The sequence below is a fragment of the Arachis hypogaea genome, chromosome 18, assembly GCF_003086295.3.
Source record: "Arachis hypogaea cultivar Tifrunner chromosome 18, arahy.Tifrunner.gnm2.J5K5, whole genome shotgun sequence".
In the NCBI taxonomy this organism is placed as follows: domain Eukaryota; kingdom Viridiplantae; phylum Streptophyta; class Magnoliopsida; order Fabales; family Fabaceae; genus Arachis; species Arachis hypogaea.
Window position 1 is genome coordinate 86,656,646 of NC_092053.1, and position 9,225 is coordinate 86,665,870.

The window sequence follows — 9,225 nt, forward strand, 5'->3', positions numbered from 1 at the left end:
TATAAAAAAATACTATTTGCTCATCAATTTTACAATTTATTTTCAATAAAATGCCCATATCAAATAATTAGAAGTAATATAATTAATTTCTTCATTTTCCAAAATAGCAGTAATAATATTTAAAATATTACTTATCTAATCTAAATCATATAAAATCCTTATTATCTCATAACTATCAACCTTATACTTTAAATATAGAAAATAATCCAATAATTATAAAATTGGATAATAATCATAACTTATCTCAAGTTCAATAAAATAATCTCTGAAAATAAGGCTATAAATAACTATATGATTTGAGACTTGATCATAATAAGACTTTTCAAAAGTTCTGGGTCTTACAAGAAACAAGTTGCTGCTGTGTTAAACGTTCTGCAGAAAAAACCAGATTTGACATCCATAATTCAAAAATTTACCATAAATCATAAACTTGATGAAAAAGTCTCAAATTCACCACTCCAACTCCCTATATTCCCAAGCTTAATCCAGACTTAGTCCCACGCAAATTCGATCATCATAGAATTAGTTATAGATTTTTAAAGTATATAATTTCATTTAAAATAGTGCAGAAAATCAGATCCACGATTTAACTTTGAAAAATCATAACTAATGTTCCAGTTAATACGAAACCTTCAAAATTGAATCTCAACAATCACACTTAATATAATTTACTTAACATGTAAATTCTCATCATTTCAGTCACTATAGAGCCACTGATTCACTTTCAAAGTTGCCGTTTAATTTCAAGAGAACCTGATTTTCAGCAAACCATTTTGTATTCAAAATCCAACCCTTCAATACCCCTCAAAACCAATTCCAAATCAACCACCAACCAAGTTTATTAACATTACAATATACCAAATAACAGCTCAATGGCAACAAATCCAACATAACCCATTAAAATTCAGAAATTCTCAACAATTAGTCATCAAACAATTCCCATTCCACATAATCAATCAATATCACTAACCAACAATTCCAAATCACAATCTCAACCATTCCAATCACAATTTCAACCACAATTCAATATTCACATAATCAATCAATTACTCACAGCTATTAAATCTATTTGCAGTTATTCAATAAACCTTGTAGGCATTCTTAAATTGAAATCGTTTTAAACCCCCTACCTCGATGTTGCAATCGCATACTTTAACGTAACAACTCTCTTCTCTTTTAGTTTCAGGGTAGTAGCGGTAACTCTTACGCAACCGGAACAGCAACAATATTAGCCTTCGCAGCACTGACCATGATTGCAGTAAAATAGAGGATTCAAATTGGAGAGGAATCAAAAGCAATTTCAGCTCTAGGGATTCAAGACAAAGCAAGAACTAAAATAGAATTAAAACCAGAACATGGCAACCACAGCAGTGACAAAACAAAACGTATAACTGGATCAACCCTAAGGAGAAGATAAGACCAGTACCCAGATAACAAAATCAGAATCAGTAATGGCTTCAACTGTCCCATGGCAGCACCAGCTTCAATACTCGACCTAATTGTAGCAGGAAATAGGAGCCAAAAAGGGGCTGAGCAACAAAGATATAGGCAACCATGATTAAAACAAGCACATGGAAGAGAAACACGGTATAATCAGAGTAAGGGTGAGAGTGTTACGGTTTCAAAAATGGGGAAATTGGAATCAGAACAAGGAGAAGGATCCTAGCTTAATTGAGAGTTGGTGGCGGTAGCTTGCTTTCTCTAATGACAAGCTCCATCCACGGCAGCTCCAAAAAAAATCAAAAGGACAGGGATTAGAAGCAGGAACCGCCGTTCTTGTAGCAGCTCCAAATCAACAACAACCGTATTACCCTCCCCGTCAGTCTCTCTTCTCCGTTATTCTTTCTCTTCTCCTCTGCCCTAACCGACGTTGACAGTGGTGAGGAGAGCTTCAACAGCGGCGGCTAGAAGTGCGACAGCCTCCCTCCCTCTTCTATTCGATAGCAACAGCAGCGACGGTGGCAGTGACACCCACTGGCGCTGCTCCCCGCTTCCCCTCTTCCCTCTGCATCTCGTGCTCTCTTACTCCCTCTTCCCCTGTTTCTCAGTCTCTTGTCTCCCCCTTTTCTCCCTCTCTGCGTTATACTATTGAAAATGTGTGGTGAATTGTTGAGTGTAAATGAATGGTAAGGAATGAAAGAAAGTGGATCACTTGGGGAAAGGGTTAGTGGCAGTGTGCGTGTGTGTTTGTGTTTGGTTAGGGAATATACGTATTAGATAATAACGGTACGTATAAAATAAGAAACATAAGACTAGGAAAAATATATTCAAGTAACATAAATTTTATAAAATATTTGAGATAGAATAACAATTTAAGATTCAAATATAATACTATAAAAATTACTTTCAAAACACATAAGATTTTATCTATCAATCTATTAACGAGCTCAAATAATTATTTCTAATTTAAATTACAAAATAAGCATACTAATCACATTTTATAAAATACGGTTAAACTCAAAATATCAATTACTTATATTTAATTATATAACCTTTTATTATTTTTCTATCATAACTTTAATTTCAATTTATATAAAATAACTAGTTATAATCAAGATTGTACATAAATACTAATTGACTTAAAATTAAAGTATTTATCAAAATCAATTTAATCATTCCTAATAAATTAATCTCTAAGAACTCAATTTAATAAAATAAGTCATAACTTTTTCATTATATAAGTTACTTAAATTAAATTGTATGATTCTGTTTTATTTTTCAATTACTAACATTATACAAAATATTTAATTATAATAAATTACTTAAGAATCTTATTTGATTTAAAATGAAATTATCTCCGAATCTATTTAATTATTTCTAATAAAATAATTTCTAAAGTTATAAAGTTTAAACTTAATAAGATAAAATCACAATTTATTTTAGATTTTCAAAAACGCGGGATGTTACATTCTATCTAACTTACAAAAATTTTCGCCCTCGAAAATTGATATAAGATGAAGAAAAGATTTATATGCACATCCCCTTTTGAATATTTTAAAGATACCAAGAAAATCATATCACATAAACATAGAAGAAAATATATTAGGTGATGCAAACCAAATTTCAAAATCTAAAATTAAATAGGCACAATGTTCGTTCAGAACTCTTAACAAAGCATGATCACTTCCTCTCGTCGCCTTAAAACTTCATGACTCCTTATAACTTCGTACACTTACCAGACTCACTTTCTCTGCACAAAAATTGCGTCCCTAAGAACTAGCGTATATAAGGAATACGAAATATGAGAAGAGAAAGACAAACGGCATGAAAGGTTTATGCGAGAAATTGGAAGAATACTCAAGTTTGCAATTGCACAAGATGGTATTTCGCAAGGTTTTGAAGGAATACATGAGATCGTCAACAAACAAGGATATATATAAGCAATGAAATGGAGCATAAAGGGAATTAATTCAAGGCTTAGGAAGAAATTATGAATCGAACAGTTTCAATATGAATGTTATTAGGGAAAATAGTACAACAATTTTAAACAACTTCAATTTGAAATAGAAGGAATTAGTTTATCTTTTTCAAAAGAATATATATAAATCTAACATTTTTCAAAGTACTAAACTTAGTATAAATAATATGTTATATCGATTTAATTTTTAAATCAAAACAAATCATGCATGGTTTTGTAAATTAAAGCGTGTTTGATGTTAAGGGCAAAATATTTTCTTTAAAAAAATCTTGGAGGATACTTAAGTACATAGCTATAGAATTATAGTAAAGTTGGCAGAAAATGAGCTTCTATTTAAAGAATAAATTCTGAAATAAAATTTTCTATAAATCAATAAAAGATAAGTGGTATATCACAGATAAACAAGATTAAACTACATAAAGAAGCTTCAGAGTTTATGTAAGAAAGTCTAGGCTGAATTAAAAACAATCCCATCAAAATCTAAGCAAGGGTTGTGGATACAATCAAGTAAGAAAAGATTTAAATTGAATTTTTTTTTTCCGAAGGGAATCTGAAACAAGTACTGAAGAAGGAAATTACAAGAGATGATATGTTGCACCGAAATAATTCCGAATTTAGAGCAAGGAACATAGAGTTTGTAAGGTAAGGATAAATGTTTCAAAAGATTCAAGTAACAACCAGATACAGAGTCAAGCAAGGACATGAACGAATGATAATACAAGATTAACAAGAAAAAGATCAGAAACTAGAAATTCCAATACAATTAGTAGAGGAAGAGATAACACTAAGCACGAATAAAGAGCATACGTCGAAACGGAACTAATCTCTAGAATTTAGTTTCTAACGTCCCCAAAACCTTGTGATTCGTGTTAATCTATCACTTCTATTTCATCTATGATAACCCATTAGTGTTTCATATACATAAATCATTAGTATTAAGTTGGCCAAACTTGATACCATGAGGTATGCAATGGTAAACTAATAGCGTTAATCACTAGACAGTCATGCATATAAAACATAAACTCTTGTTATCAGAACAAGTTAAAAAGCATGACAGACATTCAGAGTATGCAATGAAGCATAGTCAGTCCACTCCCAAGGCTCTACAGGAAGGACTGCTCTGATACCATATTGTACCATCCCTTCCAGCAAAATACCTTGCTTAAGTCAGGGTATTTCTACTAGAAAGAACATTACGTAACCTTTTCTAGTATTAACTACTTAATTATCGAGCCTTTGTATTGAGATCGCATTTCAGTTTTAAGAAAATGCCAGAAAATTCTGTTTTTATTTATTAAGGACATGTATCAAGGATAAATATTGCAAATAATAATAACAATCACATAAGTATTATTAAAAGTAATTCGTATACATAAGAAGTCATATAAACCCAAATACAACACCTACCCCTCTGTTAAAATAAAACCTCAAAGGACAAGAGCGAGGGGACTCTATGAATGCATTAAAACCATAAAGAAAGCCTACTAATCGCTTGCAGCTTCATATTGCATCTTCAAACCTGTGTCACTGAAAGGGTGGAAAATTTGGGGGTGAGAACCCAACCACATGTTCTCAGTAGAGGTCGAGAATGCTGCAAAAGTATAGAATAAAGCGCAAATAGTTAATTTCATTCAGAGACATCTAAAAGAAAATTAACCTTCTTTAAAAGCATTAGTTAATTATTCAAAATCCTAGACCCACATTTTCTTCATAAAACTCTTAAAAGTTTTCCTAGACTGTATGAATGACCAACCTGTTCCAAGCATACGTTCATTAAGTCTATGCTGAACCAGTTTGATTTTTCATACTTTACTAGACCATAACGTAAAAGAAGTTACCTACGTGGTATAAATGATCATCCTGCTCCAAGCATAGGTTCATTAAGTCTATGCTAAACCAGTTAGATACTTTATACAAAACTAGACCTCAAACGCACCAGTCATGGCCTCAGGCCCAAACAACTCAATCAACATCCAATCACCACAATCCAAACAATCAGTTACAAACACAGGTAATGAGGTTCAAACATAATCAAGAGCAATTACATCAAGTATAGCAATTAGCAATTAAACAGAATTATTCACTTAGGCAAACCAATTACAATATACACACCCAAACAATGTCACATAGATGCATATGATGAATGTCTAGTCCTAGTGTAGGCCATGAGCTAATGTGTCGGTTAGCACCTGCATTCCCGATATTTATCCGGTCACGAGTTCATGATTTCCCGAATACGATTTTCTGTTCAAATAAATGCACATATAATTATTAGCAGCTCTATTGAGACAGCCTCTGCTTTCTACTCGCAGGAAATATACTCTTGGGAACGGAAAATTACTCTTGGGTTGCCTCAGGGCAATAGATAAATAAACAAACATCTCTTGGGTTGCATTAAGCAACAAGCAAATAAATAATATCTCTTGGGTTGCATTAAGCAACAAATATATGTATATATAATTAAGAAACAAATATATATAATATCTCTTGGGTTGCATTTAAGCAACAAATAAGCAAACAATATCTCTTAGGTTGCCTCAAGCAACAAACAAACATCTCTTGGGTTGCTTCAAACAACAAACAAATAAACAAATATCTCTTGGGTTGCCTCAAGCAACATATAATCATACAGTAAGTACTTTACTCTTTCCTTTTTCTTTCATAATTACAAATACGCAAGCGGGACAAGACCCACGCCCTTGCCAACAATCTCGTATACCAAATAATATTTTCTTAAAAGAATCATTGAAGTTATTATCATTAAATAAGCCTTAAATATTGATTTTGATTAAGTTCTTATACTTTTATAAAAATTTCGACATAATCTCCTTTAAAAATAAAACTTAGCCACCCTTACGGGTTCCTTCTTTCTCAACATTTCATCAGCCTCTTTCAGCAATTGCCATAAAAATATATTCTCAAAAATATTTGATAATAGTATAGAAAATCTATTTCTTAAATTTCATATCCAAAATAATTACCGACACAACTTGGCAGCTTGATTTCCATTTTGTTTTTAAAATATCCAATGAAATCGGAATCACGCAAACTTTATATCCATGTGACCGTCTCGGATTAAGCTTTCTATTAAAACAAAAATCACAATTTTTTGCTGACTCTAGCTTCGGAAATATAAGTAAAACCGTGACTGCTCTGTAGTGTTTTAAAACCAGAAGACAGCAGCAGCATACAACATTCGAAATTTTATATAAAATCCAAATTAAATTCTACTACCTTCAAAATTAATGTGGTTAAACATAACTCATCCAAATTTCTTTCTCAATTCGTTCCAGGGTCATAACATTTTTAATGAAGAAGTAACATAGCTTCGAAGTTAGATAATTCTCTGCAGAATTCTGTTTTACAAATCATTGAACACAACCTCTTCCTAGTCCCATAACTCACTTATTAAAACATAGAAAACCCTGAAATTTAAATCACATACGCTAAAAATACTTAATTTTCACCTCCAATTGGTTGCATCTCAATGTCTATCCAGGATCAAAAGTTATAAACTCCCAAAGTTACTAATTTAGGAAAACAGAATCTGGCATTTTCTGCATAATGCATCATCTTTCAAAAATTCATATCTTTAAAACTACAAGTCCAATTGTTCTGAAATTTTACGGAATTAAAATAATAGGAATAAAGTTTTATTTAAAATTAGTTCCATTTCAAAATTCAAAGTGAAAAATTTCCATTAGAAGAAACAAGTTGCTGCTGTGTTAAACATTCTGCAGAAAAAACCAGATTTGACATCCATAATTCAAACATTTACCATAAATCATAAACTTGATGAAAAAGTCTCAAATTCACCAGTACAACTCCCTATATTCCCAAGCTTAATCCAGAATTAGTCCCACACAAATCCGATCATCATAGAATTAGTTATAGATTTTTAAAATTTCTAATTTCATTTAAAATAGTGCAGAAAATCAGATCCACGATTTAACTTTGAAAAATCATAACTAATGTTCCAGTTAATACGAAACCTTCAAAATTGAATCTCAACAATCACACTTAATATAATTTACTTAACATTTAAATTCTCATCATTTCAGTCACTATAAAGCCATTGATTCACTTTCAAAGTTGTCGTTTAATTTCAAGAGAACCGGATTTTCAGCAAACCATTTTGTATTCAAAATCCAACCCTTCAATACCCCTCAAAACTAATTCCAAATCAACCACCAACCAAGTTTATTAACATTACAATATACCAAATAACAGCTCAATGGCAACAAATCCAACATAACCCATTAAAATTCAGAAATTCTCAACAATTAGTCATCAAACAATTCCCAATCCACATAATCAATCAATATCACTAACCAACAATTCCAAATCACAATCTCAACCATTCCAATCACAATTTCAACCACAATTCAATATTCACATAATCAATCAATTACTCACAGCTATTAAATCTATTTACAGTTATTCAATAAACCTTGTAGGCATTCTTAAATTGAAATCGTTTTAAACCCCCTACCTCGATGTCGCAATCGCATACTTTAATGTAACAACTCTCTTCTCTTTTAGTTTCAGGGCAGCAGTGGTAACTCTCACGCAACCGGAACAGCAACAATATTAGCCTTCGCAGCATTGACCATGATTGTAGTAAAATAGAGGATTCAAATTGGAGAGGAATCAAAAGCAATTTTAGCTCTAGGGATTCAAGACAAAGAAAGAACTAAAATAGAATTAAAACCAGAACATGGCAACCACAGTAGTGACAAAACAAAACGTATAAATGGATCAACCCTAAGGAGAAGATAAGACCAGTACCCAGATAACAAAATCAGAATCAGTAATGGCTTCAACCGTCCCATGGCAGCACCAGCTTCAATACTCGACCTAATTGTAGCAGGAAATAGGAGCCAAAAAAGGGCTGAGCAACAAAGATATAGGCAACCATGATTAAAACAAGCACATGGAAGAGAAACACGGTATAATCAGAGTAAGGGTGAGAGTGTTACGATTTCAAAAATGGGGAAATTGGAATCAGAACAAGGAGAAGGATCCTAGCTTAATTGAGAGTTGGTGGCGGCAGCTTGCTTTCTCTGATGACAAGCTCCATGCACGGCAGCTCCAAAAAAAAATCAAAAGGACAGGGATTAGAAGCAGGAACTGCCGTTCTTGTAGTAGCTCCAAATCAACAGCCACCGTATTAGCCTCCCCGTCAGTCTTTCTTCTCCGTTATTCTTCCTCTTCTCCTCTGCCCTAACCGACGTTGACAGTGGTGAGGAGAGCTTCAACAGCGGCGGCTAGAAGTGCGACAGCCTCCCTCCCTCTTCTGATCGATAGCAACAGCAGTAACGGTGGTAGTGACACCCACCGACGCTGCTCCCCGCTTCCCCTCTTCCCTCTGCATCTCGTGCTCTCTTACTCCCTCTTCCCCTATTTCTCAGTCTCTCGTCTCCCCCTTTTCTCCCTCTCTGCGTTATACTATTGAAAATGTGTGGTGAATTGTTGAGTGTAAATGAATGGTAAGGAATGAAAGAAAGTGGATCACTTGGGAAAAAGGTTAGTGGCAGTGTGCGTGTGCATTTGTGTTTGGTTAGGGATTATACGTATTAGATAATAACGGTACGTATAAAATAAGAAACATAAGACTAGAAAAAATATATTCAGGTAACATAAATTTTATAAAATATTTGAGATAGAATAACAATTTAAGATTCAAATATAATACTATAAAAATTACTTTCAAAACGCATAAGATTTTATCTATCAATCTATTAATGAGCTCAAATAATTATTTCTAATTTAAATTACAAAATAAGCATACTAATCACATTTTATAA

The 9,225-nt window shown here is 32.7% G+C and overlaps 2 long non-coding RNA genes across 4 annotated transcripts; both read right to left on the bottom strand.

Annotated features, from left to right (window-relative positions):
* Positions 1–357: 357 nt before the first annotated feature.
* On the bottom strand, positions 358–2,162 carry LOC112772679 (uncharacterized). The gene is made up of 3 exons (XR_011876251.1): positions 1,618–2,162; positions 1,427–1,529; positions 358–1,243 (listed from the first exon to the last, which is right to left on the bottom strand). It is a non-coding gene; the product is annotated as an uncharacterized lncRNA (long non-coding RNA).
* A 2,576-nt stretch (positions 2,163–4,738) lies between these two features.
* Positions 4,739–8,991, bottom strand: LOC112769083 (uncharacterized). Of its 3 annotated transcripts, none has more exons than XR_011876535.1 (4): positions 8,398–8,991; positions 8,207–8,309; positions 7,911–8,086; positions 4,739–5,009 (listed from the first exon to the last, which is right to left on the bottom strand). It is a non-coding gene; the product is annotated as an uncharacterized lncRNA (long non-coding RNA). The 3 variants fall into 3 exon arrangements; XR_011876534.1 differs by having other exon boundaries at positions 7,911–8,013; positions 8,398–8,938; XR_011876536.1 differs by having other exon boundaries at positions 7,911–8,111; positions 8,398–8,938.
* Positions 8,992–9,225: the final 234 nt, after the last annotated feature.